At 39.0% G+C, this 16580-nt stretch overlaps 1 protein-coding gene across 1 annotated transcript in view; it reads right to left on the reverse strand.

Annotated features, from left to right (window-relative positions):
• GMDS (GDP-mannose 4,6-dehydratase) overlaps window positions 1-16580 on the reverse strand; it is a 648570-nt gene that overhangs the window by 497338 nt on the left and 134652 nt on the right. The gene's annotated exons all lie outside the window — the stretch shown is intronic.

Consider the following 16580-nt stretch of genomic DNA (forward strand, 5'->3'; position numbering starts at 1 on the left):
CCTGGGATCATGACCTGAGCCGAAGGCAGAGGCTTTAACCCACTGAGGCACCCAGGCGCGCCCCTCAGACCTAGCATTCTATTAACAAGATCTGGGAAATACTGAGCCAAGACACATTCTAGAAGGCATGTAATTTAGGCAAGTTAGTATGAACTATATTCAAACAACAATACAAAAAAAGGTTTTTGAGAAATGTTGCAAAAAGCCAGCCATTTGAGGTGAGGAAATCTAGCACATTATTGAACCTGGGCTCCAGGTGACTTCAAAGTGGCAGAAAACATGGCTTTGGGAGATAGGTAACCAGTTGAGTTAACCAACTCAGTTAACAATACAGTAAGTTGTAGTGCACTCTAGATGAAACCACCTCCTCTAGGAAGTGTTTCCAGTCCTATGAGGGACACAAATAAGCTAAAGTAGCTTCAGAGGGTGATAAATAAGAAATGGCATTAAAGAACAAAAAAAGGTGTTGTTCCCAGAAAACAAAGAAGAAACGAAATAGCAGTAACTTCAAGTAACTAAGTAGATAAAATAAAAGAGAAAAAAATGAACTACAAAGGGGTCAGTAAAAGCCAAAAATTAAATACCCAAGGTGTGTGAGATCAGGCTTATCACAAAGCCCTCCACGGACGCTGGCGTTAAAAAGCTCCTGGTTGATCTGGATACTCTTGCAAAGACTGGATGGCTAGTTTTTGATTGCTGTAGGAGGACAAAATCCACAGGGGTAGGAAGCTGACCTACAAAATCAATACGCTTTCTCCAACTCTAAGATTCTAATGCCCCAAACTGGCCACAGACCTGTTTGTCACACCCACATGTATAGCTGGAATAATAAGTGAATAAAATATATTGTGTTAAGCTTGGGGTAAAATTCAAAATATTTCATAACTTGTAGCACAGGTGCTAACTCATCAGAATGGTTGCCAGCTTATGTGTCTCTAAGTAAGTACACATCAGATGAAATTTAGCCTTCATAAAACTTTGACAAGTGCCCTAGAGTTGAATATGGGTTTTTAGCAGGCAGGAATACAGACAGAAGAGGAAAAAATTAACACCACTTAAAAACCATTTATTTGAACTGACAATAGGTCCCAGGGCTTAGGAAACCACAAGATGGAAGGGAAAGATGACCAGGTAGGCTGGAAGCTACTCTCTCTCTACTGGACATCTGACCACAAACTCCTGGCAGCTGCACTCAGGACCCAGCAACCACACACTTGGCATCACAGCCTCCAAGTGTCCTCCTGGCACCTTCTGCAAACACTACTTCCATGCAAAGAAGTCTGGGTTTAGTTTTGGTTCCATTCTCTGTGTCTGTCTCCCTCTCCCTTCTTTCCCCCTATTCCGCTAGCATAAATGTGGGTCCCACTGGTTTCAGGCTAATAATATCTACTTAGCAGCAACTGTCTAATAGGTTAACGCCCAACAATGGGCACTTGTATTTTCTTATAAGGTGGAGGTAAATTATGGCACTTGAACAAAGACCTTATTATCTAAATTTTACTGCATGTTTACTACAAGCCAGTTTCAATTTTACGTTTTCATCTCTGGGCCCTAAGACAAAGGGGAGAGAAAGTTCATTTTCATATTTGAGGGACTTATTGTCTAAATATAATAACAATGTCAGGCTAAAAATGGGACTTGCTCCAGGTTGAATTGTGTCCCCTAAAAATTCACATATGAAAGTCCTCAACCCTCAGTATTTCAGAATGGGACTTTATTTGGAAATAAGGTCACTGCAGATAAAATTAGTTAAGATGAGGTCACACGAGAGTAGGGTGGGCCCTAATCTGACTGGTGTTCTTTATAGAAAGGAGAATTTTAGACAGAAATGCACACAGGGAAAACATCATGTGAAGATGAAGGCAGAGGACAGGGGGGATGCTCACACAAGTCAATGGATGCCAAATATACCAATAAACTACCAAAAGCAAGGGGAGAGGCCTGGAATAGATTCTCCCTCACGGCCTCGGAACCAATTACCTTGCTGACACCTCAGTCTTGGACAGCTAACTTCCAGAAGCTATGAGAAAATAAATTTCTGTTGTTTAAATCATCTGACCTATGGTACTTTGTTATAACAGTCCTAGGAAACTAATCCAGCACTCAAAAGTATTCAAGAGGGCACGAAAAAGGTCAGGCAGGGCCGGGGGAAAAGGTCAGAGGAAAGTTTCTGCTCTTTGCGCTTCTAGTTGACTGTCAGGAACTACCAGGTTCGAAGCCAACCCTGTCGTCCCTCCCAGTGCTCTGCCAGCCAGCCACACTGACCTTCCTTGGGCTCCATAAGCTGTACTTCCTGAGCTTCACAGAGACTGCTCCCTCTTCCTCAACTCCCCTGACTATTCTGTTGCTCACTACCCACCTATTGGGACTCTCATAATTCTAGACGTCAGTTTGACCATCATTTCTTCATAAAATCCTTCCTGATGTGCTCTACCCTGACCCCCACAACTAAACTTTTCCAATGAAATGTAAGCAGAATTCCAATACATAACACAAAAGGGATCACCACAAAGCTATCTGGTTTCAAGATCAGGGGAGTTATGGAGGGCTGTGGAAAAGGACAGAGTCCTTCCCATACACTTTGCCTCCCACTACTCTCTGTGTCCCACCCCCTACCTCGAGCCAAACTTGAGGTACCTCAGGCAACCTAAGGCTCTTCAAAACACAGTTTAGAAACCACCAGCCCATCTGATTAAACTTACATTTTCTAATAAAGAAGTCAAAGCTCTTAATTAACTATCATCTCCATTCCCAAAAGCCTAACCAAATAAAAGTATACACTTTTAGTGTGGGCATTTCATATCCTGGCTCCAATCTTCCTTGTCATATGTATTTTTTCACTCATTCATTCATTCATTCATTCAATCATCAACTATATGCTGATATTCCAAAAGGAGGGTTACAGACAAGTCTTACCTTTCAAGACATGAAAACATGGTAGATGAGAGAGTTGGGTCTATCAATGCATGTCATAATAGTATCAGTAATAATAAAAATAGCAGGTAATATTTATCATGGGGCAGAATTGGTAGAAATATTCTATAAGCATTAGCCTTCTGAGCAACCCTATTGGTAGGGTCTGATTATTACACCAGTTTTAGCAATGAACAGTTTCTTGAAGAGGTGAGGTCAGGCCCTATAGCTAGAAAGAAGCAAAGTGTAGATTAAAAGTTAGATACTTTGATTATGTTGAAGAGATATCTGCACCCCCATGTTCATAGCACCATTATTTATCATAGCCATAACATGGAAACAATTTAAGTGCCCATGGACAGATGAATGAATAAAAAAGTTGTGATACACATATACATATATACACACACATATATTATATATATTATTCACCCATAGCAAAGGAGGAAATCCTGCCATTGTGACATGAATGGAATTTGAAATAACTGAAACAGAGTATAAATACTGTATGATTTCAGTCATCTGTGGAATCTTTAAAAAAAAAAATCTCGGGGCGCCTGGGTGGCTCAGTGGGTTAAAGCCTCTGCCTTCAGCTCAGGTAATGATCCTAGGGTCCTGGGATTGATCCCCGCATCAGGCTCTCTGCTCAGTGGGGAGCCTGCTTCCCTTCCTCTCTCTCTGCCTGCCTCCCTGACTACTTGTGATCTCTGTCAAACAAATAAACAAAATCTTTTTTAAAAATCTCATCAAGAAAGAGATGAGAGGGACACATGGGTGGCTCAGTCAGTTAAGCATCTGCCTTCAGCTTAGGTCATGATCCCGGGGTCCCAGGATCAAGTCCCTCATCAAGCTCCTTGTTCATGGAGAAACCTACTTCTCCCTCTACCTGCCACTCCCCCTGCTTGTGCACTCTCTGACAAATAAACAAATAAAATCTAGAAAGGAAGGAAGAAAGGAAGGAAGGAAGGAAGGAAGGAAGGAAGGAAGGAAGGAAGGAGAAGAGAAGAGATTTATGGTTCCCAAAGGTGGGGGGTGGGGGAGAGTGATTAGAGGAAGGTGGTCAAAAGGTAGAAACTTCCAGTTATGAGATAAATAAGTATTAAGAATGTAATGTACAATATAATGACTATAGTTAACACCTGTCACACGGTATATGTAAAAGTTGTTAATAAATCCTAAAGCTTCTCATCACAAAGGAAAACAAAAAGCATTTTTGTATACATATGAGATGATGGATGTTAACTAACTTTATTGCAGTAATTACTTCATAATACAACTCAAATCATTATGTTGTACACTTTAAACTTATAAAGTTCTGTATATCAATTATATCTCCATAAAATGGGAGGGAAATCATATCTTTTGTAATCTTTCATGCGATGGTCAATTGCATGCAACCATGCAATTTTTTCGGAAGAAAAAAAAAAGTTTATTATAGTCACAAGTCCTAGAAACAAGGAGGAACAGCACACCACGTAAAGCCATAATGGGGAAACCTCAGGGTTGTCAAGAGGCAGAAATCAAAAGCAAGGGAAAAAACAAGGTCAGAGCCTTTACCGGGGTTTCCAAGGGAAAGGTAAGGCAGGAGGGCAGAGCAGTTTCAGTTTGATAGTCTGAATAATTTGGGCAGGCTCTAAGCTATAGGAGTGGTCCCTAGATGCCTGACACCTAGCCCTGGGATGACCAAGGCAGAGGAATATTGTCTCCTGGGGTGTAAGGGCCCAGACAGAGGAGGTATGGCTCAGAATTGGTTAGTCTGATATCAAAGGCATGCTCTCAGCTGGGCCATTTGTTATCACTATTTGCTGGCTCCAGGAGAGGCAGATTGTACCTAGCCAGAAAGATTTTTAAGATACTGAAACACTGCAACACAGAAGATTTTAAATATGAACAATTAACCAAATTATGTGATTTTAAACCTTCCAATCCCTGTTCCAGAGGCATCCCCAGTGCAGCAATGGTGTGACACTAAGACCAGGGACAAAGTATAGGTCCTGGTAAGGAGCATGTTGACATACCCAGAAAGTTAGAAAAAGCTCCACAGAAAAGACAATGCTTAAAATGGGTAGTAAAGGAGAAGCAGGAACTTGCAAGAGGATTAAAAATGGAGGACAGGCTTTCTAACAAAAGGGACTAACCTGTGAAAAGGCAAGCTGGCCAATCCAGTTAACTAAAAGTGCCTGGCTATTCCTAGAGCCAGCGTCCTGGGAGAGCCCAGCAAGCGGAGGATAGATATGAGGGGTAAGGACCCTGTGTGGAAGGGCCACTAGCACCAGGGCAAGAATCCTCAATTTTCAATTGGGGGTATAATAATAAGAAATATGAACAGACCTGCATTTTAGTTCAACTTCTCAAAAGTTTATTAAGTACAATTATTGTCTAGGCCCATATATAACAGAAAAGTTTAATGCCCAGAATATACCAACAAATTCAAAATATCATATTAAAAAAGACAACCCAAGGGCATCCGGGTGGCTCAGTCAGTTAAGCGTCTACCTTCGGCTCAGGTCCTGATCCCAGATTCTGGTTTTGAGTACCGTATCAAGCGCCCTGCTCAGCGAGGAGTCTGCTTTTCCCTCTGTCCTCCCCCTTCTCATGCTCTTTCTCTCTCACTCTCACTCTCTCAAATAAATAAATAAAATCTTTTTAAAAAATACTTTAAAAAAAAAGAAAGAAAGAAAAGACAACCCAATAAAAATACTGGCAAATGCACAAACTGATATATCCTGGAAGAAACACAATTTGCCAGTAATCATATGAAAGATGCTCAGTCTTCATTAGTAATCAGGAAAAAGCAAATTAAAACCACAATGAGATAATATTCTACAGCCATTAGCTTAGCCAAAGTTTAAAAATTTACCAAAATCAATTATTAGCAAAAATATATTAGCAAGACATATTTGTATATACTACTGGTGAGAATGAAAATCAGTAAAACCCTTTATAAGACAGCAGTCAATTATATTCCAATGTTGAAATTGCTCATACTCTAAGATGTAGCATACACCCTAGAGAGACTCCTGTTCATGACACATAAAAAATCCTCAGAGAAAGAGTATTTGTAAAAGCAAGTAATGGAAACACTTCAGATGACCAGTAACAGGAAAACTGGTAATTGTGGTATACTCAGAAAAATGAATGTTACACAGTAGTGGAAATGAATCAAGTGTATTTATTAATCTCAAAGTTGATAAATCTTATAAACAATGTTGAATGAAAAATATATAGAATATATAGCATGATATAATCTTTATAAAATAAAAAATACACAAAATTAAATAATATATTTATTAACATTCATGGATGATAAAACCCTAAAGAAAAACAAGAGATTAAGCAAATGTCATGATCCTGGTTATCTATGGGGCTTAGAAGAAAAGAATAAACAGGAGCTTTCATCAAGATTCTACCATTTTTTAAGTTAGTAGTAGATTCATTTACTTACTATGCTTCATAAATTACTGAGATATTAAATATTATTTTGTATAAGTATTTCCTAATTAGAAATAAATAACAATAAAGTACATGGCACAGAACAGGCCCTTATGAAATTATAGATTATTCCTTAGGATGGAAGGGCTTAGAACACGTGACTAGGATAAGGCAGGGAGAGGGATGAATGAACAGAATGGAAGAATAATTGGCATGCTCAGGAAGTGAACAGGCTCAAGAGCAAATAGAGAAGGTCTGATCTAAACAGGAAGGAAAATGACTCCCAAAGCTAGGGAAAAGGTGAAAAGTACAGATGGAGATAATGCAGTACTGGAAAGAGAAGGGTATTTCAGGAACTAAAAACAGTTAAAAACAGTATTTTAGAATAAAGAGAAAAATAAGACATTCAAAAAAATTCTTTAGTTTTGATAAAACCTTATAAAAATTACCAGTTGGCCAATGTGCAAAAGTGATGCTCTGAAACAAATTATGAAGAAAATCAAAAGAGTAATCCTTTGACCTCTGATACAGTAGACTCCGCAAAGACTAGAAAACCAATCTCTTACCCACACACGTTCTGAACCCCTAATTTCAGTGGCACATGACACTGGTTGCTAGCGCAGAAGAGATTCATGAGATACTGAACATGAAGTTTCCAATGACTTGCTCCAAAAATATTAGGAAATTTTGATAATATTCCAAAGGGGGGAGGAAAGACCTAGATATTAGATTGCTATAAACTTGAAACCCTAGAATTAATTACCTTAGTCTTACATTAAAACCTTGAAAACTGGGAGGATTCAAGATGGAGGAGGAGTAGCAGACTGAGATGACATCAAGTCGCAGGAGTTCACCTAGGGTTATCTAACCATTCTGAACGCCTACAAACGCAACAGGAGATCAAAGAGAAGAGCAGCAATTCTAGAAAGAGAAAATAGGCCACGTTCTGAAACGTAGGACATGCAGAGAAGTGAATCTGAAACAATGGGAAGATAAACTGTGGGGGAAGGAGCCGGCTCCTAGCAAGTGGTGGAGCAACGGAGCACAAAATTTGAAATTCCTAAAGTCTGCTCCACTGAAGGGCATCGTTCCAGAGGATAAGCAGGTGTGGAGTCCTTGCAGGGACAGTGTGGTCTCAGGTCCCACGGGGTCACTGAAAGATCAGGAGTGTCTGAGTGTGGCAGAGCTGCCAGGTATCAGAGCGAGGAAGCCAACAACAGATACAGAGCTGAGGAGTGAGCTCTCAGCTCAGGGTTACATTTAACTATGATCCGCAGCAGAGTTAGACCACTGCTCTTTGAGCAGGGACCCCACAAGAGGCAGATCCAGGGAAACCCACCTCCATCCACTGGAAGAGCAGAGTGGCAAGATCTGGTGGGTTTGGAGACTCCAAACAGGGCTGTGTGCCAGAGGGTGAAATGCTCAGTCACAGGCCAGGTGAGCTCGGAGCATAGCCGGAGATCAGGGAGATGGGGGTGATCGAGCATTTTTCTCCGAGGGTGCACTAAGGAATAGGGCCCTGAGCTCTCGACTCCTCGGGGCCAGAGATTGGGAGGCTGCCATTTTCATTCCCGTCCTCTAGACCTCCATGGAAAGCGTTCAGGGAACAAAAGCTCCGAAGAGTGAACCCGAACAGATTACTTAGCCCAGCCCCTGGCAAGGGCAGCACAATTCTGATGTCGGCAAAGACATTTGAGAATTACTACAAGAGACCCCTCCCCCAGAAGAACAGCAAGAACATCCAGCCAAGACCAAGCTCACTTATCAAAAAAAACAGCAGAATTCCAGAGGAGGGGAAAGTAAAGCATGAAATTCAGGGCTTTCTCCCCATGATTCCTTAGTATTGCAAAGTTAATTAAATTTATTTAATTTTATTTTTTCTTATTCTAATTTTTAAAAATTTTTCCTCTTTCCTCTTTTAAAGTTTTTTAACTAGATCTTAACAATACCTTTCTAAAAAAAAATTCTTTTTAAACCTTCATTATTATACTCTTATGTTACCCTTCATTGTATCTAACTATATTTTGTGTGTATATATATATATATATATATATATATATATATATATATATATATGGTTTGTTTGGGGTTTTTTTTCTAAAAAATTTCAGGATACAATTTCTTCTAATATAGCAAAACATACCCTAAATCTAGCACAGGGCTTTGTTCTAGTCTCCAGCCTGAGCAAATTCTCTCCACTTTCTTTTTCTTTTTCCAACCAACTTATCTTATCAATTCCTTTTTAGAATATTTTTTTTAAATTTTCATCCTTACAGTCATATTCCATCCCTTCATTGTGTTTACCCTTATTTTTACATATATATAAGTTTGTCTTCCCTTAAAATTTTGGAAGGAAGTTTCTTCTAACAGAACAAAATACACCCAAAATCAAGTAGGTGGCTCTGTTCTATTCACCAGTCTAATATATATATATATATATAGAGAGAGAGAGAGAGAGAGAGAGAGAGAGAGATAGATATAGATATATATACATATATACATATATATACATAGATATATATATACATATATATATATACATATATATCTATATCTATCTATCTATCTATCTATCTATATATATATCCTTTTTTTTTTTTTTTCTTTTTTTAACTTCTTTTTACCCCCAGATCTGGGGTATCCTCTGATTTGGTTAGCAAACATTTTTCTGGGGTCTTACCCACCCTTTCAGTATTTATTCTCTTATTCATATATTCTTATCTGGATAAAAAGACAAGGTGGAAAAACTCACCACAAAAAAAAGTACAAGAGGAAGTACCAAAGGATAGGGACCTAATCAATACGGACATTGGTAATATGTCAGATCTAGAGTTCAGAATGATGATTCTCAAGGTGCTAGCTGGGCTTGAAAAAGGCATGGAAGATATTACAGAAACCCTGTCTGGAGAAATAAAAGCCCTTTCTAGAGAAATAAAAGAACTAAAATCTAACCAAGCTGAAATCAAAAAAGCTATTAATGAGATGCAATAAAAAATGGAGGCCCTTACTGCTAGGACAAATGAGGCAGAAGAGAGAATTAGTGATATAGAAGACCAAATGATGGAGAATAAAGAAGCTGAGCAAAAGAGAAAAACAACTATTGGATCACAAGGGGAGAATTGGAGAGATAAGTGATACCATAAGACAAAACAGTGTTAGAATAATTGGGATTCCAGAAGAAGAAGAAAGAGAGAGGGGGGCAGAAGTATATTGGAGAGAATTACTGTAGAGAATATCCCTAATATAGCAAAGGGAATAAGCATCAAAATCCAGAACTCCCCTCAAAATCAGTAAGAATAGGTCCACACCCTGTCACCTAATAGTAAAACTTACAAGTCTTAGTGACAAAGAGAAAATCTTGAAAGCAGCTAAGGACAAGTTTGTAACATACAATGGTAAAAATATTAGATTGGCAGCAGACTTATCCATAGAGAACTAGCAGGCCAGAAAGAGCTGGCATAATATATTCAGAGCACTAAACGAGAAAAACATGCAGCCAAGAATACTATATCCAGCTAGGCTATCATTGAAAATAGAAGGAGAGATAAAAAGCTTCCAGGACAAACAAAAACTAAAAGAATTTGTAAACACCAAACCAGCCTTACAGGAAACATTGAAAGGGATCCTCTAAGCAAAGAGAGAGCCTAAACGTAGTAGATCAGAAAGGCACAGAGACAATATACAGTATTAGTCACCTTACAGGCAATAGAATGGCACTAAACTCATATCTCTCAATAGTTACCCTGAATGTAAATGGGCTTAATGCCCCAATCAAAAGACACAGGGAATCAGAATGAATAAAAAAAACAAAACCCATCAATATGCTTTCTACAAGAAACTCATTTTGGACCCAAAGATGCCTCCAGATTTAAAGTGAGGGGGTGGGAAACAATTTGCCATGCTAATAGACATCAAAAGAAAGCTGGAGTGGCAATCCTTATATCAAATCAATTAGACTTTAAGCCAAAGACTATAATGAGAGATGAGGAAGGACACTATATCATAGTCAAAAGTTCTGTCCAACAAGAAGATCTAACAATTTTGAATATCTATGCCCCTAACATGGGAGCAGCCAAATATATAAACCAATTAATAACAAAATCAAAGAAACACAATGACAATAATACAGTAATAGTAGGGGACTCTAATGCCCCCCTCACTGAAATGGACAGATCATCCAAACAAAAGATCAACAAGGAAATAAAGGCTTTAAATGACACACTGAACCAAATGGACATCACAGATATATTCAGAACATTCCATCCCAAAGCAACAGAATACACATTCTTCTCTAGTGCACATGGAATATTCTCCAGAAGAGATCACATCCTGGGTAACAAGTCAGGTCTCAACCACTACCAAAAAAATGGGATACTTCCCTGCATGTTGTCAGACCAAAATTTTCTGAAGCTAGAACTCAATCACAAGAGGAAAGCTGGAAAGGACCCAAATACATGGAGGCTAAAGAGCATCCTTCTAAAGAATGAATGGGTCAACCAGAAAATTAAAGAAGAATTGAAAAAATTCATGGAAACAAATGATAAAGAAAACACAATGGTTCAAAATCTATAGGCCACAGCAAAGGCAGTCCTGAGAGGAAAATATATAGTGATAGAAGGCTTTCTCAAGAAATAAGAAAGGTCTCAAATACACAACCTAACCCTGCACCAAAAGGAGGTAGAGAAAGAACAGGAAAAAAAAAAAAAAAGGCTAAACCCAGCAGGAGAATAGATATAATAAATATCAGAGCAGAAATCAATGAAATAGAAACAAACGAAAACAGTAGAACAAGTCAATGAAACTAGGAGCTGGTTCTTTGAAAGAATTAATAAGATTGATAAACCCCTGGCCAGACTTAACAAAAAGAAAAGAGAAAGAACCCAAATAAATAAAATAGTGAATGAAAGAAGAGAGATCACAACCAACATCAAAGAAATACAAACAATCATAAGAACATATTATAAGCAATTATATGCCAGCAAATTTGAATCTGGAAGAAATGGATGCATTTCTAGAGACATAGAAAATACCAAAACTGAAGCAGGAAGAAAGAGAAAACATAAACAGACCCATAACCAGTAAGGAGGTTGAAGCACTCGTCAAAAATCTCCCAACAAACAAGGGCCCAGGGCGAGACAGCTTCCCAGGGAAATTCTACCAAACATTTATTTTTTTTTAAGATTTTATTTATTTATTTGACAGAGAGAGAGATCACAAGTAGGCAGAGAGGCAAGCAGAGAGAGAGAGAGAGAGGAGGAAGCAGGCTCACCACTGACAGAGAGCCCAATGCGGGGCTCAATCCCAGGACCCTGAGATCCTGACCTGAGCCGAAGGCAGCGGCCTAATCCACTGAGCCACCCAGGTGCCCCTCTACCAAACATTTAAAGAAGAATTAGTACCTATTCTCCTGAAACTGTTTCTAAAAATAAAAATGAAAGGAAAACTTAAACTCATTTTACGAGGTCAGCGTTACCTTGATCCCAAAACCAGACAAAGACCCCATCAAAGAAGAGAATTACAGACCAATATCCTTGATGAACACAGATGCGGAAATTCTCACCAAAATACTAGCCAAGGATTATCCACCATGACCAAGTGGGATTTATTCCAGGGCTGCAGGGTTGGTTCAACATCTGCAAATCAATCAATGTGATACATTAATAAAAGAAAGGACAAGAACCATATGATACTCTCAATAGATGCTGAAAAAGCATTTGACAAAGTACAGCATCCCTTCCTGATCAAAACTCTTCAAAGTGTAGGGATAGAGGGCACATACCTCAATATTATCAAAGCCATCTATGAAAAACCCACCACAAATATCATTCTCAATGGAGAAAAGCTGAAAGCTTTTCTGCTATGATCAGGAACACAGCAGAGATGGCCATTATCACCACTGTATTGCACATAGTACTAGAAGTCCTAGCCTCAGCAATCAGACAACAAAAAGAAATTAAAGGCATCCAAATTGGTAAAGAAGAAGTCAAACTATCACTCTTCGCAGATGATATGATACCTTATGTGGAAAACCCAAAAGACTCCACTCCAGATTTCCTAGAACTTGTACAGGAATTCAGTAAAGTGTCAGGATATAAAATCAATGCACAGAAATCAGTTGCGTTTCTTTACACCAACAACAGGGCAGAAGAAAGAGAAATTAAGGAGTCCATTTACAATTGCACCCAAAACAATAAGATACCTAGGAACAAATCCAACCAAAGAAGCAAAGAGTCTGTACTCAGAAAACTATTTTAAGTTTTTAAGTATTTAAAGTATTTTAAGAGAATACTCTTAAAAAAAACTGAGGAAGACACAAAGAAATGGAAAAATGTTCCATGCTCATGGATTGGAAGAATAAATATTGTGAAAATGTCTATGTTACCTAAAGCACTCTGCACGTTTAATGCAATCCCTATCAAAATCCCATCAATTTGGGGCGCCTGGGTGGCTCAGTGGGTTAAAGCCTCTGCCTTCGGCTCAGGTCGTGATCCCGGGGTCTTGGGATCAAGCCCCACATCGGGCTCTCTCCTCCATGGGGAGCCTGCTTCCTCCTCTCTCTGCCTGCCTCTCTGCCTAGTTGTGATTTCTCTCTGTCAAATAAATAAAATATTTTAAAAAAAAAATCCCATCAATTTTCTGGGGCGCCTGGGTGGCTCAGTGGGTTAAAGCCTCTGCCTTCGGCTCAGGTCATGATCCCAGGGTCCTGGGATCGAGCTCCACATCAGCTCTCTGCTGGGCAGGGAGCCTGCTTCCCTTCCTCTCTCTGCCTGCCTCTCTGCCTACTTGTGATCTGTCTGTCAAGTAAATAAATAAAATCGTAAAAAAAAAAAATCCCATCAATTTTTTTCAAAGAAATGGAACAAATAATCCTAACATTTATATGGAACCAGAAAAGACCTCGACTAGCCAGAGGAATGTTGAAAAAGAAAGCCAAAGTTGGTGCCATCACAATTCCAGACTTCAAGCTCTATTACAAAGCTGTCATCATCAAGACAGTATGGAACTGGCACAAAAACAGACATATAGATCAATGGAACAGTATAGAGAGTTCAGAAATACACCCTCAACTCTATGGTCAACTAATCTTCGACAAAGCAGGAAAGAACGTCCAATGGAAAAAAGACAGTCTCTTCAAAAAATGGTGTTGGGAAAATTGGACAGCCCCATGCAGAAAAATGAAATTGGACCATTTCCTTATACCACACACAAAAATAAACTCCAAATAGATGAAAGACCTCAATGTGAGAAAGGAATCCACCAAAATCCTTGAGGAGAACACAGGCAGCAACCTCTTCAGCCACAGCAACTTCTTCCTAGGAACATCGGCAAACGCAAGGGAAGCAAGGGCAAAAATGAACTATTGGGACTTCATCAACATTGAAAGCTTTGGCACAGCGAAGAAAACAGTCAACAAAAAAAAAAAACAAAAGACAACTGATAGAATGGGAGAAGATACTTACAAATGACATAACAGATAAAGGGCTAGTTTCCAAAATCTATAAAGAACTTATCAAACTCAACACCCAAATAACAAGTAATCTAATCAAGAAATGGGCAGAAGACATAAACAGACATTTCTGCAAAGAAGACATCCAGATGGCCAACAGACACATGAAAAAGTGCTCCACATCACTCGGCATCAGGGAAATACAAATCAAAACCACTATGAGATACCACCTCACACCAGTCAGAATGACTAAAATGAACAAGTCAGGAAACGACAGATGCTGGTGAGGATGTGGAGAAAGGGGAACTCTCCTACACTGTTGGTGGGAAAGGAAGCTGTTGCAGCCACTCTGGAAAACAGCATAGATGTTCCTCAAAAAGTTGAAAATAAAGCTACCCTATGACCCAGCAATCGCATTACTGGGTATTTACCCTAAGGATACAAATGTAGTGATCCGAAGGGGCACCTGCACCCGAATGTTTATAGCAGCAATGTTTACAATAGCCAAACTATGGAAAGAACCTAGATGTCCATCAACAGATGAATGGATAAAGAAGATGTGGTATATATATATACAATGGAATACTATGCAGTCATCAAAAAAAATGAAATCTTGGAGGCGCCTGGGTGGCTCAGTGGGTTAAAGCCTCTGCCTTCGGCTCAGGTCATGATCCCAGAGTCCTGGGATCGAGCCCCGCATCGGGCTCTCTGCTCTGCAGGGAACCTGCTTCCTCCTCTCTCTCTGCTTGCCTCTCTGCCTACTTGTGATCTCTGTCTGTCGGATAAATAAATAAAATCTTTAAAAAAAAAAAAAAAGAAATGAAATCTTGCCATTTGCAACGACGTGGACGAAACTAGAGGGTATTATGCTGAGTGAAGTAAGTCAATCAGAGAAAGACAATTATCGTATGATCTCCCTGATATGAGAAATTTGAGAGGCCAAGTGGGGGGGTGGGGTGGTAAGGAAGGAAAAAATGAAACAAGATGGGATCAGGAGGGAGACAAACCAAATAGACTCTTAATGTCACAAAACAAACTGAGGATTGTGGGGCGGGAGGGAGATAGGGAGAGGGTTTTGGGGTTATGGACATTGGGGAGGGTACATGCTATGGCAAATGCTGTGAAGTGTGTAAGCCTGACGATTCACAGACCTGTACCCCTAGGGCTAATAATACATTATATGTTAATAAAAAATAAATAAGTAAATAACCCTGAAAACTTCTTTATCATTCACAGGTCATCACTTCGGAGTCACATACATTTCTAAGTTATCCCTCCTTTCTCCACATAGATGCATGCTTTCACCATCTACCTAGTGAAGAATCAATGATCTCGTACTCTTCAGACATTCAGTTCTTAATGAGATGCTTACAAAGATCATGCTACAAAACACAGAAATTTCCTCTAAGATTTTCAAAAACCTATTAAAGACCTATCCAAGCCTAGCAAATCTTCAGAGAAATTCCCCTGAGCATACTAGATAATTCAGCAACTTAGAAACTAAAAGTAGTTGCATTTCATGCATAATGAAATAGATGTGTTGCTGACAAGATGTCTTAACAAAATATTTATGTATTGACTCACATTTGAAATATGTTAGTAGTATTCCCTATTTAAAAGAATCCTGTGTAAAAGCCTCTGTAAAGATTGTTGTAAATTAGACATTCTCAAAATGGGGCACCCATACCATAGATCTAAGCTCCCTATTTTGGTCCAGTGTTTTGAAACACATTTTTACTATTCCTGGAAGCACTTGCACATTTTTGTCAGATGTTGAGTGAGCAACAGGGTAAATAACGTTTCAAAAGCATTTTAGAGCAGTAAAACCTTAAGTTCCTTGCTAAAGGGGCTGATCCAAAATAAATTAAATGCTGGTGTGACTAAGCCGAGTGTGGTAAATTCTGATTTGTAGTGTGAAAACCTCCAGTTAATAGATCTATTCAGTGACTCAACACACACTTCGAAGTCATAAGTAGCGCAGCAGAGTATAAATACAAGACTTAAAAGCATCCTCTGGGTCCGTGTTCACATCTAAGGAGCTGGTGGTTGAAAGCAGCGTTTCTCAAAGATCTGCTGTCACACTCTGGCATGCTGCATCAGTTTTTGAAAGAGGCTGAGTTTAGGGAGCTGTGCTTCACACAAAAAACCCAAAGCTGACTAAGTCCATGGGAGTGACATTCCAGGGTGTGTAGAAATACAGTGGAAAAGAAGGTAAGAAATTACTCTTGTGGGTTACACTGAAACCCTCAGGTGCAACACTGAAGTTACTGCTGGCACACTGTTACAGCACTGTCCAGTTAGGAGTCAAAAAATTAGACTTGGAGAGGGCCTTACAGATCAAGTAAATCTAATTACTTCACACCAGTGAGGAGACCAAGACTTTAATAATATAAAATACAGAAAACTTTAAAAAACAAGAAAACAATACTGGTTTTTTGCTTGCCCAAGTTTGTCTCAGACAGTTTAAGGAAGTAACCTGATTTTATCTTGGAGTAATTAACAGAGAAAAGATAGATAATTATTTTCTTATTAATTGGGAAAAATCATTGAAGAGCCAGCCAGCGGTTTGGTTTGAAGAGATAATCAGTTTAGTTGACTTCATTAAAATGAATTAAGGACAAGATGTTTATTTGCCCTTTGATTTATTAATAAAACTCTTACCAAGTTTTGGATCACTTATGTGTTTCCTTCTGTTTGGAAATCTAATAGGTAGACGATATAATCACCACAAAACTCCAGTGAAAAGGCGTGCACAATCAACATGCATATAAGGATTATGTAAGGTGTG

Source organism: Meles meles, chromosome 5 (genome assembly GCF_922984935.1).
Source record: "Meles meles chromosome 5, mMelMel3.1 paternal haplotype, whole genome shotgun sequence".
Lineage (NCBI taxonomy): Eukaryota > Metazoa > Chordata > Mammalia > Carnivora > Mustelidae > Meles > Meles meles.